This window comes from Lemur catta, chromosome 9 (genome assembly GCF_020740605.2).
Source record: "Lemur catta isolate mLemCat1 chromosome 9, mLemCat1.pri, whole genome shotgun sequence".
Classification (NCBI taxonomy): Eukaryota; Metazoa; Chordata; class Mammalia; order Primates; family Lemuridae; genus Lemur; species Lemur catta.
In genome coordinates, this window is record NC_059136.1 from 8,373,727 (window position 1) to 8,389,216 (window position 15,490).

The 15,490-nt window shown below is 53.2% G+C and overlaps 1 protein-coding gene across 2 annotated transcripts in view; it reads left to right on the forward strand.

The window, feature by feature from the left end:
- Positions 1-462: 462 nt before the first annotated feature.
- The window catches only part of KLHL25 (kelch like family member 25), a 29,405-nt gene continuing 14,377 nt past the window's right edge, over positions 463-15,490 (forward strand). Inside the window, exon 1 of one of the 2 annotated variants that reach the window (XM_045561047.1) lies at positions 463-652. The gene's annotated coding sequence lies outside the window, so the exon portion shown is untranslated. Of the gene's footprint in view, positions 653-4,938; positions 5,037-15,490 lie in introns of those variants that run through there. The other variant, XM_045561048.1, reaches the window with a different exon arrangement.

Sequence of the window (15,490 nt, forward strand, 5' to 3'; positions counted from 1 at the left end):
GAGTTTAGTGATAAATGACACAGAGAGGAGACCCGAAAAATACAGATTTCAAGTCCAGGTGGGGTTTGGTGGCTGCAGAAATCCCAAACACTGAAACAAGCCCGTCGTAAGAGAAAGGGTTTCCTTTTAACACTCAGGCAACGAAATCTGTGGCTCCAGAGGGTCCAAAGAGGCCTACAAAGCCCGTGATCTGGGGACAGAAGAGGCATATACAGTCTATAAAGCTCTCTCCTTCGGAAAGCTCTAGAACGCTGTCCCCTAGTGTTCCCAAACTTCGGCCCCGGGGCGGGCGGGCGCCTGTCCCTTTAAGAATCTGGTGGCTGTCCTTTCGTCTCCCGCCCCGCCCCCGCGGTACCGGCCGGCCGGGGCGCCCTGCCCTTTCTTCTGCTGCGGCTGTATTACGGGTTCGCCAGCCCATCCATCACAGAGGCGCCGCCTCTGATTGGCTGTTGCGCGTCGGGCCGGAAGGCGGGGCGGGAAGGCCGGAGAAACTAGTTTGTTGGCGGCTGCTCGGCGGCAGCGCAGCGGGAGCGCGATCCGAGCCGGGGCGAGCCGGCCGATCGGGGCGGCGGCGGCTGGGACTGCAGAGCTCAACCGGGCGGCCAGGGGTGTCCGAGCGCGGCGGCGGGCCCGGGCGGTAGCGCCCCTAACGGTGAGTACCGGGGTCGAGCTGGGGCGCCCTCGGGCCGGCTTGCGCCCGCGTCCCCGGCCACCCGCGCTGAGGACTTGTCACCCCCGCCCCAGGCTGGGACCCGGCGCTTAGAGCCCCGGGTCGAGTGAGCCTTCGGGGGCCGCGTGTCCCGGAGACACGCAGCGGCTGAGGTCCCCGGGGGGCTTCGGAGCCTGGGCTCGGGGACAGTGGTGGGGGCCTGCGGTCAGCCACCCCTCCCCAGCCTCGCTCCTCCCGCCTCTCCCTTGCCTGGGGACCCGGCGAGGGAATGAATTGTTTTGCAAATGGATGTTGCGCGCGGGAGCGGCTGTTCTCTCCGCTGGGAGTGGTTGATTCATTGAGTCCGCAGACTCTCTTTTTAAAAAATTACTATTGATCCTGGAAAGAAGAGGCTGCTTGTCTTTGAGGATGTGAGCGACGAAGCTCGCGCCCGGGCCGAGGGAAGTCCCCGCGCACCGAGGGCCAGATGGCCGCCTGCCTGATGTAGAGCGAGGACGAGGGTTTAACCAGGGACATGTCGTCCACACTGGCCCGCCCGGAGTCTGCCGCGCCTTTGCCCCGGACCAGACCGTTTGCTTCCCGCCCGACAGGGCCCCTCGTTTCTGCTCAGCGAGCTGTCGAGCAGCAGAGCTGTGGTCACACGCCTAGAGTCATATCCACCTGCTCACTCGGGTGGTGGCCAAGCTGGCAGGTCCAGGGCAAGGCTCCAGCCTGACTCTCCTCTTCCCCCATCTTGCCCTGGTTCCGGGACACCACCCCACGTTGTTACGCCCCCACCCCCTTTTCTCCTTCACAGTAGCTTTAGAAGCTTTTCTTTTGGGAGATTGTGCCCCTGGGGGCACCAGACATTTTTTTATGCTGCTGCTTCAAAGACCCCAAAGTGCATTCCCACTGTCTTTGAACAAAGAAAAATCTCTACAGAGACCTGACCCAGGGGACTGTGGGTGGAGGCAGACCCAGGCCCCTGTAGGTTTAATCTGGACTCTCTTGGGTCCTTCTGAGTCCCAGTGGCTTTGACCATGGGGAAGGCTGGCCTGGTAGTCAGGGCAGAGAATGCCAGGTGTCTGCGTGTTTGGTTGCACACTGGCGGTGCAGCACAGGGAGGGAGGGAAGGAAGTTGCTGGTGGCACAAGGAGAGGAGGCAAGAACCCCATGTTCTTGTCATGGACAGATTCTGGTGACTGTGACTTGGGGCCAAGCCTTTTGGGACCCTGGGCCTCAGTCTCCCCGTTCATAGGTGGACCTGGTGTTCAGTGGGCCTAGGTGTGCTGTTGGCACTCCTGGGGTGTTGGTGAGGCAGCACTGGGGCCTGGGGAAAAGGAGGACACAAGGTCCTTCTAAGTTGTCTCCCAGGCCCGGCAGCAGTTTTGGTTTTGAGTCATTTGTCAGGCAGTGACTCCAGGGAGGTGATGACAAGGAAGGTGGAGAGAAATGTAAGAAACCTTCATCCTGGGTCTCTGGCTGCAGGTGGATTGATGTGTGTGGTGCAGAGGGAAGAGCTGTGGGCAAGTTGTACGCTCCGCACTGGAGGCAGCTTCTGCAGCCCCGTGCCCGCTAATAGGTCTTAAAGCCGCCAGCACCCAGTGTGGGGAGAGGAGAGCAGGAAGAAAAAGGAGCACTTACCCGGTGAAAGCAGGCTTGCTTCTTCCCATCTAGCACTGCTGGGGGAGGGCAGGATGAGTGGGAGTATTATTTAGTGGGTGGTTTGTGACTGATTTATTGATTCATTCATTCATTGTTTTCACAGACTTAATTGGGCACCTGCTGTGTGTCAGGCCCTGGGTTAGGTGCTGGGGACCCTGCCTTCAGGCAGCTCCTAGATGAGGGGGTGCTGACACATGGATTGGAGCCCTGACACGTCGTAGTGTGCAGAGTGCCCCGGCGATGAAGGCAGCAAGGGGAGTGAGGGGACACCGGCAGTCAGGCTTTCCTTGAGAGAGGATGCCTCAGCTAAAGATGGGAACAGCATGCCACGGCCCAGATTCCAGGCCTAGGACAGCTGCCTTTTCTCCTGCCACCCACCCCTACTTCTCCCAGGGGCCCATGCAGTGCCAACCTCCGGACAGGCACAGGCTGAGGTCAGGGAGAGGGCAGGTGGGAGGTGATGGAAAGGTGCGCTCTCGGCCAGGGTGCTCTGGCCTGCACAGCCCGCAGTCCGGGGCGTTTGCAGGAAGCTGGGCGGCTTCTAGATGTAGCCTCTCTTCTGAGAGGATCTTAGCAGAACCCACCCCCTTGATCCCAAAGACCAGTGTATTCCTTGCCAGAGCCCTTAGTCCCTCTGTACCAGCAGGCAGTGTGGGTGTGGCCTGGCCAGGGTGGGCAGAGCTGCGCAAGAAAACAGAGTGGCCAGACACAAATGAATTGGCTAATTAAGATGCTGGTTTTCAGCTAATGTGGTAAATCTCGTAATTTAATTGCCTCAGCCAGCCAGGGCTATTAAAGCATTTTCCCAGCCAGGAAACACTTACTTGGGACAAGCTGAGGGGTGGAGAGGTTGTGGGGTTAGGGGAGGAGGAGGGAGAACTTCAGCATCCACAGCTTCTAGTCACAGCATCCCGGCAGGACTTACCTATCCATAGCTGCCCCCAGGTGATGGAAGTCAGCCCAGTGCCCACGGCAGGTTCCAGCCCCTTGTCCCCCGAGCAGCATACAGCACTGTCCCCATACCAATTCTGAAGGTAGCTAAAGCGGATACCTGTCAGCTTCAAGCCATCACCTTGCCAGACTGCCTCCAGGTCCTGCAAGGGCTGTTAGGAGCTGGGGAGCAGGCGCTGTGGGCATTAGTGGGCAGAGGGGAAGGTCCGGGATGGGAAGGCCTCCTTGTTAAGGCCCTTTATTTAACACAAGGTCAGTAGAAAGAACATGGGCTTTGGACATGTCTGGGGTTCCAGAGTGTTCCCAGCCATTTGTGTGTCTGTGACCAAGTTCCTTAACCTCACTGAGTCTTACTGGCCTTTTGCAGGGATACTGTGAAGATTAACTGCCGTTCTGTAGAGACCCCTACGATGGCATCTGGCACCACATGGGCAATCAGACACCCCTTTCCCTTTGTCCCGTCCTCTGGGCGCAGGATGGGGGTTGGGTGCTTGTTGCTCTGCCTCTGACTTGCAACCCTGTTTTTTAAAGTGGCAGCTCTGTGGTTCAAAAATTTAATTTAGTTGGGAAATTGCACCATATTTTCTGCAAAAACATAAAAATCCTCCCAGCCACTCTTTTTCTCCCACAGTGGTCTCCTGCTCGTGGGCTGGGTGTGTGTGAGGCTTACCTGGGCCACCCCGTTGCCAGAGGCCAACTCCACCTCTTCGCATCGCACAGTCAGGACGCTCGGACCTGGGCTGTGTTGGCAAAGAGCACTGAAGTGGGAGTGTGGGAGTCCTGCTCTGTCCCTGCCTGGCTGTGTGGCTCCGTGCAGGTCCCCTTACCTCTTTGGGCCTCGATTTGCCTCTCTATAAAACGGGTGGGTGCTTTTCTGTGTAATGCTTCTATTAAATGTTCTTTAGAGAATCTCACAGGTTCTTGCAGGCTCTGACGTTAAGTGGTTTTATAAATAAGGCTTGAGCTATTTGCTTAGCCCTCACGGGAAGCACGGGCTTGAGAGGCAGCTAGTGGAGTGCAAAGGAGCTGAGTTTGGAGTCAGGAGTGGGGTTCTGGTTCCAGCTCTGCCTCTGATGTGTGCTGTGCACTTTGGACAAATTACTTTCCCTCTCTGGGCCATAATGTTTCTACCTGTAGAATGGGAGGGGTGCAGTAGGCAAGCTCCCAGTTTCCCTTCCTTTTTCACGGAGTAGAGACTGAGTCAGATTTTCCCAGTAACTCCAGAGCGAACAGGATCTCCTCCGTCGAGCCCTGCTCACAGCTTCCTGCCCCTGCCCACCGCCTCAGAGTTTGGGGCCTTGGTATGAAGGGGCTGGTGAAGCCAGAAGGCTGGGCCGGAGGGAGCAAGCGTGGGCTCGAAGGAAGGTGCCATGTGGGTGACTCCTTCCCCAAGGCCGCTCTGGCTGGCCCTGGGTGGAGATCTGGGCAGCAGCTGTGGGAGCCCCCAGGGTGACCTGCCTCTGGAACGGACAGGGTGAGACCTTGCCTGCGGGATGTCCCCAGGGCACAGAGCCAGGGCCACCTGCTGGCAGAGAGATGGACCAAGAGCTCCAAGGAGCACGGAGGATCATGAGAGAGGAGGTGGCTGAACGCCAGGCTGTGCCAAGGAGGCGCCTGCAAGACCAGTTGGATGGCTCTTCCCCAGGCAGGCGGGGGCCGTGGGAGAGCTGCGTCTGCTGCCACCAGCCTGAGGACCACATTCACCTCGGGTGTCACTCCTCACCCACCTCCGCCAGGGTGACGCCTTCGACTGTCGGCTGTGAGGTCGAGGGTAGGATGCAGGGATTGGGTGGGGACAAAAGCCTTGCATATTTCCTGCCCGCTCCCATTGGGCTGACCACAGATCAATCTAAACTGAGCAGAATTAATTTCCTAATTAAGATAAAGAGAAGCTTTGCTCGTTCAAACCCTAAGACCAGCTGCCAGCCAGGTTTGCTGTTGGCCAGGCTGATTTACCTGAGCAGGAGTGAGGCCAAGAGCTGGCGGAGCTCTTCTTCTAGAAAGCCCTGGCGATTCCGTCCGGAGTCCAGAGTCCAGGTTCTGCTGCAGCCCAGCCTGTGAGACCCTGGCAGCGAGTCCCGTACCCCGTGAATGCCTCTGTTCACAGCCCTGGAAATCCGAGGGAGTCATGTCCAGCTCCATTCATGCAACAGACATTTTTTATGGCCTTCTCAGTGGCTCATTCTGGGCTAGAGACTGGGGAAAGCGAGTCAGGGGCAAAGAGGGTCCCTTCTTGGGAGCTCAGTGTCCGATGTGCGAGGCAGACAGCCACTCAGGTGGTGACGGCACCGCACTGCCGTGCGAGTGGCGACCGTGCCGGGAGTCTGCCCCGCGGTCCTCATGGCAGAGGGGAGGACCTGGGCAGTTGCTGGTCTCCTCATTCCAGATGTGTTCAATGAATATTTTGCCATCAGTTCTCTGCCGGACTCTGGGATTTAGCAGAGAACAAGGCAAGGTCCCCCCCACCCCATCCGAAGCCCCCATTCTGCTGGGGAGGCAGACGACAGGTAGACAAAATATGCAGCCGCAGGGGAAGTGGACAGGGACGTGTAAGAAGAAGGGTCCAGTGAGGAGGACCCTCTGCGAAGGGGGTCAAGGAAGGAAGGGCTGTGGGGAGTGGGGGGTGCAGCTAGTGTGAGGGCTTCCAGTGCACGGGAAGGCTGAGGTAAACATTGTCTTTTTAAGATTTAAAAGGACCCTTTCAGGATTTCCTTTTAAGGAAAGACAGATTTCCTTTATAAATGAAAGATGTAGGGAAAATGGAGCACAGTGTGAGAGTCTGGCCCCCTCCTTGGGATCTGTCCACAGCTTGGTGTCTACCCTTCTGGTCCCCCTTGGCATGCACAGATTTTGTTTTTACGTAATTCGGATCATACTCGATACTCTACGGCTTCTATCACTTAGCCTGTGGGCGAGCTCTTTCCCCTTCCTGTGCGGCATAGTATCCATACTGTGGCCCAACTACCATGTGTCTCATTGTCTCCTAATGGGAGACTTTGGGTGAGCCCCAGTCTTTCGCCATGCAATCAGTGACATCTCGTATGTCCTCAGTCATGCATGTTCATGAGCTAGTGTGATTATTTCAAATTTTCATCGTTAAAACCAAATGGCTTTCGCAGAGACTTAGTTTATTCTCCTACTAACAATAGTGTCCAAGTGCCTATTTTGCTACGTCCTCAGCCGTTTTTATGACAGTTTTAGCTAATGTGATTTTGCAGGGTGGGGTGTCTCATTATTCCTTAAGAAAAGTGATCTAGTTTATTCAGGCTTTCCCTTTTGGTTCTAGTCCGCTTTTGTTTTCCCAGAAGATCAAGGTTTAGCGAGAGCCGGTTCTGCCTCTCTTTGGTCTCTGACCTCAGCTGGGGACTGGGAAGCTCCGGGCGTGTGTACTCATCTGTGAAGTGAGGCCCTTTAATCCCCGCCCTGCCCCCTGCCAGGCCGCTGGGCACTGGCCATGGGAAAACATTCCTGAAACTTCATTTTATGCTGAAAAGCTCTACAACACAAGGAGGCAAACACTAGGGAAAGCCAAATATCTGGAACATTAGAGTGAATTCTAGTGTTTCTGAACAGCCAGCGAATCCAGGGGAGGGGCTGGGGTGACTTTGCCTGCGTGGAGTAGAGGTGGCTTTGGGTGGGAGGCGTCTGTCCCAGAGATGCGAAGGACCTTCCCTGACCTGAGAGAGTGGTCAGGCTGGTGCGAGAGCTCCTCCCGGGGGCGGGTGGCCTGCGACGACCTGCCTCCTGTCCCTGCTGTGGGAGTAAAGTGAGCCAGGAGTGCAGAGAAAGCTCCCCGGCCAGTCCATAAGGGGCCCAGAAAGGGGCGTCGGCCACCACGGACTGGGCTCTGTTTACCTGTTGGTAGAGGCCAAAGGCTTCGGCTCCAAGGACTTTGTGAATTTCCGTGTTTATTACTTGGGGAGTTTGTGTCTGTTTTCCTGTAACAGGAGGCTTTAGAACGAACAAAAGATTTGCCAAAAGGGCCCTTGGACTTGATTTAGAGACAGAAGCAGGGGCGAGCTGTGGAGATTGACAGAGAAAGGCAGACTCTCAGGGCAGGGGAAACCAGGCCTGCATGGCCCCGGGTGGCCTCAGGCCCCGTGATGGGACCAGCCAGGGGGCATGGGCTCAGGTGCCTACAGACATTCCAGCCAGGCCCACCTGTCGTTCCCCAGGTGGGCTCGCCCCACCCTTCAGGAGGAGCATCCAGGTGTGGCTGCGATCCCTGCTCCCCTGGGATGACTCAGATCCAAGCTCTGGGGGAGGCTCCTGTTATCCCAACCAGCCCGGCCTGGGCGGAACAGCCTCTGGGGCAAGTGCAGATGGGGGAAGAGGGTGACCAAGGGGATAGTGGGACACCCAAAGGGCTTTGGTAGGGACGGCTCCTGCCTCTGTAGCTCTGGCTAGTGAGCCGGGGGAGGAGCCCCTCCAAAAGCCGATTTTGAATTTACCAGACAGCTCCTAATTCTGGGAGGTGGGTGTTCCATTAAGGGAGTCAGGGAAGCATCTGGCTCCAGAGCTGGATTTGAGTGGGTCCTCCTGGGGTGGGGGTGTGGGTGGGCTGCCCTTGTTGCGCTTCTGCCCCACTGCCACCCTGACCACCGCTTGAAGGCTTGTCCCTTAGTTAGAGTGAGGTCACCGGGTTTCCTTTCACGCACCACCATCAACTGGTGTATCTGTTGCAGGAAGTTGCTGTTGCTATTTTTGCCACTCCAACTAGGACTTTTTACTGGAAGGTACAATTACAAGCAAAATGTCAGGGTTTGGCTGGTTGGCTAAGTCCTGAGTGGCTGCTGCAGACCGAGGCAGGGGCTACTGTACCGCACTCACTTGCTGTGTAAAGCAAGACGTGTTTGCACGTGGACACACACCTACCCTGGTTGCCAGGTGGATTCCCCTGAACCACTTCCAGTGTCCGGAGTTTCGTCTAGGCAAAAAAAGAGAACCTTGCTGGGTTTTGCCCAGATAATTGTATCTGAAAACCTCCTCACTGGCTGGTCGTGCAGCTGTGAAGCTGAAAGCCGTGTAGTTACTAACTGCCCAAGAAGTTGAAGCCTGTTAAATGAAATTATTGAGAATCTACTCTGTGCTACCTACTCTGCTAAGTGCCAGGATATAGAGATAAATAAGATAGTCGCTGATTTCAAGAAGCAAACGTTTAGTAATCGAAGAATTGTAAAAAGCGTGAGTCGTCTCCAAATCTTTTAGGTGAGCACCTGATGTGTTTTTAATATCTACGCATCATGGCTAGAGGCCAGAATTATTAGTTTCTATTGCTGCATAACAAATCACCGCAAAGCTCAGTGGCTTAATTAATACCCATTTGTTAGTACACAGTTCTCTAGGCCAGAAGTCTGGGCTAGCTACCGGGTTCTCTGCTCAGGGTCTCACATGTCCAAGATCAAAATGTTGGCTGGACTGAACTCCTGTCTTGAGCTCTGGGGAAGAATCTGCCTCCAGGCTCTTTCAGAATCAAGTTCCTTGTGGTTGTAGGACTGAGGTCTGTGTGTCCTTGCTGGCCACAGCTAGGGATGGTCTCGGGCTCCTTCCTCTTCTTGCCTGCAGTGGTGCACCAGATCCTTTCTTGCTTCAAATCTATGACTTCCACTTCCGAGACCAGTGGGGAAAACTGCTTGTAAGGGCTCACGGATTAGGTCAGACCCAGCCAGAAAATCTCCCTTTTTTAAGGCCAACTGATTAGTGACATCATTAATTACATATTCAGAGAACATTCATTATATCTGCAGATGTCTTTGTCGTGTAGGATGATGTGATCACAGGAAGAAGACCATGGGTAGAGATCAGGGCCCATTACCCCAGGGCCCATGCTGACCGGGGCTGCAACAACAGCAATAAATATTAATACCGGCAGCTCTCGTGAATTGAACGGATTTTATGTGTCCCACTGTGCTGAGCTCTTTACATGTATTCTGTCATTTAATTCTCAAGACAGTACCTTGAGGTAGCGACAGTTTTTTCATCCCCATTTTCCAGATGAGAAAACTGAGGCTCAAAGAATTTAAGTGTGTTGAGTCAATCTTAACAGGTAGAAATAGCAGTGCTGGGATTTGAAACCAGGGACTCTACATCTGTCCTCCCTGTTAGGCTGCTCAAGATCGGTATTGTGTGATTTATGGAACATGATCTAGAACGGGGCCGAAGGCAGCTCTTTCCCATCTAGCATTTAAAATGTGTAAATATAAAACATGTTGTTCATACTGAAAATAACATGGAAGATACCAGGGACCTCTCCATGGGTCTAACAGATCTCTGGATTGTTTTGATTCTTATTCCAGTGGATATTGTGGTCAATCCACTTTCTATTCAGCAGTTTTTATTAAGCATCTAATATGTCATAGGCAGCAAAAGTGACATAGAATACTGTCCTCGAGGAGTTGCCAGTCTAGATAAGGGCACAATATGAAGTGACCTAAAGGAGTGAAGACAGCTGGACAGCAGGAGGAAAACACTGCTTTGCTGCCACAAAGACACAAAAGGGTGTTAGAATGTGCATTCTAGGGAACAAGACAAAAGTTTGATTTACTGCATATCGTATCTCTTGTGCATGGCGCAGCCCAGCACACAGTAGGTGCTCAGACATTACTTGTTGCATTCCTATTTTGAGCATCTACTGTGAACAGGGCCATCTACATACCAGACAAAATGTAGAGTCCAGAGCGGGGGTACGGTTGTGAAATAAGAGGGATTACTGGGGTGGGGGTGGGCCTGGAACAGGGTGAAAGCGGGGAGGGGAGGACAGAGAGCTGGAAAGCCCAGAGTGAGCCTGAGTGAGTGGTGGGGGCCAGAGGGGCTGGGGTAGGCGCGAGGCTTGGATGTCAGCGCCTCATTGAAGGCTTTTGAGCAGGAGTGGCTCAGTCAGATGGTCAGTAGCTAACCGTTTGGCACCAGGTTGACGGGTGTGGGAAGAGATGGGGGACCGTGGCCCCACATAACCCAGCCTCGGTGCTGAGGGCAGGATTAGGAAGGAAGGCCTCGACACAAGGGTCCCAGGAAGGAAGACACACTGGAACTTGGTGGCTGAACGATATGCTAAAAATGTATACGTGAATGAGTGGCTATTTACGGGCACCCATGTATTTGCTATAAATATACGTACATATGTAATTTTAAGAGACCGAGAATTATCAACTATGAAGCCCAAGTGCAGCAGCGCATGCGTGGCCCCTGTACTTTGTTGCTGGAGGGCCGTTATTTTGGAGGAGAATGAGGGGGTACCGTGGGCAAGAGGGAGGTTTCTGATAATGGAGCGAGGAGCACAGTGGGGGCAGGTTATTGGAGGGGAGGCAGCCAGCAGTGGGTGGGAGGGTACTGGGTCCAGCTGCCCCCTTGGCAGTGGGCTCTCCTGCCTGCATAGTAGTGCTAATGGGACAGGGACGGAGACCCCCGCCCAGGGCCCCACACCCCTTATAGAAGTTTCCTTTTCCCTTAGTTCTTAAAAGAAAGCACAGTTAATGTGGAGGATACGGAAGTTCTGCTATCCCAGTATTCTCAAAGTGTGGTCTGGGGCATCGAGTCTCTCAGGGTTCACAGGGTCAAAACTATTTCCATGGTAATACTAAAACATTATTTGCTTTTTTCACTTACTCTCTCCTGTGTGCTTAACTCAGTGAACCAATGTTTTCCAAATGACTGATGCCCGGTGTTGCAAAGTCATGCGTGGGTAAGCAGCGCATTCAAAGCCCGGGCCAGGCCAGCGATGGGAACGCCACCGGGTACAAAAGTTCATTGATAGGGGCTCAGATTCCTCATTGCAACCAACCTGTAACACACTGCCACTTGCCAAGTCTTAGTGTAGTGTCAAAAGAGAGTATCCACACTTATCTGAAAATAAAATGTGCTCCCTTTTCCAACTCCCTATCTGTGTAAGGCTGGATTTTCTTCATATTCTGTAATCAGAACAGTACATCTCAACGGATGGAATGCAGAAGCGGATATGAGACTCCAGCCACTCTTCTCAATCAAAACATTTTTTCAACTGATTTTTTAGTAAAAATTCTTAAATTTTTTTTATTGGTATATAATAATTGAATGTATTTTAGGGTTCGTGTTATATTTTGACGCCTATATACACTGTATAATGATCAAATCAGAGTGACATATAATGGGCTTGTTATAGTTATTTTAACTTAACATTTCCGTTTTTTCTCCATTTTATTTTTGAATGTGGTACAAAAGACCCTTAGGGTCTTTATTCATTTTTAAATTACAAAGGGATCCTGAGACCAAACAGTTTGAGACTAGCTGTACTACCCAAAGTCCCCCCAAAATGGGAGCAGAGTGCTGGGCCCCCGTGTCCGGCTCTATACACCCATTTTCCCCCTTTAGTCCCTCAGTTATCCTTTAGGGTTAGTGTAGTTATTTTCACACCCCTTTTACAAATAAAGAAACTGAGGCACTGAGCATCTGAGTACCAGGGACTGGACTTACCACAGGGGTGGGAGTGTTGGCACGTGGGAGGTCCCGGATGGCTGTCACTGTTCTCGGGTGGGAAGGAAGGCAGGTGCCGGAGGACAGCCCTGGTATGTGGCCCCGGCCCTCTGCCTCGTGTGCCCTTCCTGGCGGTGCTCAGCCTGACATCGCCACGCGCTGCCTCCTCTCCCAGAGTCCCGGGAAGGCGGGCGTGGGTTCGTGCTCCGTTTGCGGTGGCGTTCTGTTCAGGCACACAGGTGGTGCTGGCCAGGAGCATGGATCTTCTTCCTAATAGCCCATGTTTTGCCATTTAAGCAGGGACTTTGGAGTGAGACAGGTCTGCATCTGGGCCCCAGCCAAACTGAGGATGTGTGCACGTCACTCATCTTTTCAGAGTCTCAGTTCGCCCCTCTGCGCAATCAGGACCATGAGACCTCGAAGAGGTGTTGTAAGGATTGAGTAAAAGGATGCACGTAAAGCTCCTGCGTGAGGGCCAAGTACAGCAAGGTGTCTGAAAGGTGATGTTGCCTCCCTCGGACGCAGAGTTAAACAGGTCCAGGGGGTGTGCCGTGAGAGCTGAGTCTTCCCTGCTCTCCCACCCTCAGTAGCTGTTATCAACCAGTTGCCCACACAGCCCTGCCAGGGACTTGGTGCAGATACCAGTGAGTGTGTGTGTGTATAACGTGTGTGTGTGAGTGAGTGGTCTGGTTTTTAACACAACACCACCTTATACACAGCTCTTCTCATTTTAGCACATAAGGCCAGTGCTTAATTTTTATATACAACTGTACAGTACTCTGTTGTGTGACCATGTCAGAGTTTACCTAACTGGCCTCTTAGTCATGAACACTGAGGGTATTTCCAGCCTTTTGCTCCTGCAGCCCAGCCGCGGTGGATGCCCTTGCCCGTGTGCAGGTGTGACTGAGGGCGAATTCCTAGGAGTGGGAATGCTGGGGCAGAGGGCACGTGTGTTTGTCATTTGTAAGATGTTGCCCAATTGTTGTCCAAAGAGATTGTACCGACTACACCGCCCCTCCCTTGCTCTGGTCTCAGTGGGGAGAGAGGGGCTGTGTCTTGGGCTTTAGGAATTGAGGGGCTGTGTCTTGGGCTTTAGGAATTGAGGGACATCCTCATTCCAATTCAACACCAGACACTGATAGCCTGGGGGGAACAAAGCTGGGGAACAGGGAGAGAGAAACCCACTACCAGCAAATGGCTGGGGCTTTGCTCTTGCTTTTTTTTGTTCTATTTCTACATGTTCATTTTCCTCCAAGACTGTCACTCCAGGTGGCTCGTTGAAAGTGATATCTAGGCCAGAGTGCTTTTAATGGCTCCATCTGTGGGACCAGACAGGAGGAGAGACAGCCTCCTCCAGACCCCCAGATAGGGCCAGCCGCCCTGCTGCAGAGGGAGGAGCCCTGGTTGGGAAGCAACGTTTGCTTTGAAGGGAGTCCCGAGCTCTGCCCCTCTTTGTTTCTCTCTCTGCTCGCTCTGGGTAAGTGAAGGAACAAGTTACTTCACCAGATGGGTGAACCTGGGTGCCCTTTGTCCCCTCGGTGGTTATGGCGGTGGTGTCCATTTCACTGGCCCTGCTGGAGCAACGGCTGGAGCTTGCAGCTGACTCCCAGCTCTGGGGCCAGAGGCAGTACGGGCAGTGCTCCACGCCGAGGCTGAGCAGGATGTGGCAGGGAGAAGCCAGGCGGCCCCTTCCATCTCCCTGGTGGATTTGGAGGTGCTGTGCCACCCCTCTCTTAGCTGAAGGATGGCTCTTTGTTGCAGAGTGGTTTAAGCATGGCTTGGTGGGTGGCCTACCTGGGAGATAGAACCTTAGGACAATATGGCATCAAAAATCTATCCTTCAGCCGGGTGCAGTGGCTCACACCTATAATCCTAGCATTCTGGGAGACCGAGTTAGAAGGATCACTTGAGGTCAGGAGTTCAAGACCAGCCTGAGTAAGAGCAGGACCCCATCTCTACAAAAAATGGAAAACTTAGCCAGGTGTGGTGGTGTGTGCCTGTAGTGCCAGCTACTCGGGAGGCTGAGGCAGGAGGATCGCTTGAGCCCAGGAGTTTGAGGCTGCAGTGAGCTGTGATGATGCCACTGCACTCCAGCCCAGGCAACAGAGCAAGACCCTGTCTCAAAAAAACTATATGTTCTTTTCCAAAGAATTTATCTCAAGAGAATACAGCAATTTAACAGAAACAAAGACATTATTTGTTCTCCGGATAAAATTTAAAAAACTATGGGTGGATGGATTAGTAAATCATGGTGATTTTATGTTTCACAGACGTTGAAATTGACGATTGACAACTACAGAGATGCTAGATGAAGTTTCACGTGGGCGGGGAAGACTGTGGGTCACACATGTGGGCCTTCAATTAGCCTTTGTTCAGTAGTGAAGGAAGGATGGGAAAGTGGCAACTATGTGAAAGGTTAAAGTAAAAACTGTAAAACAGTATTCTGTAGTTGCAACAATTTAAAAGTGTTTATTTTTGGATAAGCCTGAAAACAATAAGCCAAAGTGGAAATAGTTCTGTCTACACTGTTTCTCAATCTTTTCTTGTTAGCACCTCCCCACCCCTAAGCCTTTCTAGACCTTTTTTCCCCTAATTGCACACACCCCCCATTACATTTTAATAACACAGATACATATCTGTGCTTTAGACATAAAAAGAATAAGAGTTTTTTGTTCCCCACAAACTAGTTTTTGCCCCCTTAGCAGAAGTAATCCGCAATCCCCACTATGCCCACCCCCTGAGAATGCCTGTGTTGGGGGCTGTGCTTCTAGGGGATTGGCATGTCATCTGTCTTGTTTGTCCCTGTTGTGTTGTCTTTTCAGTAAGAGCCAATATGATGGAGCCCCTGGGTGTGCCTCTTGGCCTGTCTCCCTGGCTCTGCGGAGCCCCACTCTCTCTGAGAAGGCACCGTACTGGGCAGAGAGGGGCACTGCCTGTCAGTGGCGGTGGCACTTGCACCTGCACCTGCACCTGCTGTGGGCTGGAGGTGTGGCCGGGACGGCGTCTGCGGGAGGGCTCAGCAGGCTTGCTCGTCCCGGAGCAAGATGGCCTCTCCTTAAAAAAATAAATGTTGGTGAGGAGCTGGCCAAATTCATATGCTGTCTTTGAGTAGCTGGACAAGTCCTGGGAGAGTGTTAGATCTTTTCCCTAAGGTGAACTTTCTCAATTGGGGTTCCTCGTCTGAACACAGGCTGCACCCCACTAGGACCACTGCCACACAGGGGAGAAGATACTTCCTTACTTGTAGTAGATGTCATGAGGTCTGGGGGCTCAGTCCTCTTCAAGACCTCACTGTCCCCTGTGGCACAGAAGCTGGTTGAGAAGGGCTGATTCAAGGGGTGGGCCGAGAGGATGATGTCCTGGTGCCGGGACCTGCTGGTGGGCACCAGGCTGAGGCTCCGCAGACCTCTCCCCCGTGCCCCTCGATGCAGGAAAAGAGTGAGACAGCCAGGATTTAAAAGCCACCCCTTCCCCCACCTCCTGACACTGGGCTTGCACAGGGTAGCACAGTGTAGCCGGCCAAGGGCACTGCTGCCACTCCCCACGTGGCTTTGGGCAGATTCCTGGCATCTCCCTGCCCAGTTTCCTAAACCATACGATGAGGATGATGGTTATACCCAAGGCTGTGGTGGGGATCAGGTGAGTTAACACATACAGCACGTAGAACAGTGCCCAGCACATAGTTAATACTCGTGGCTGTAATTTATTAGTGGTGGTGGTGTTGTCATTATCATTAACCTCTGAGCTTCTGTCTTCTTATCTGTAGATCACAGAAAT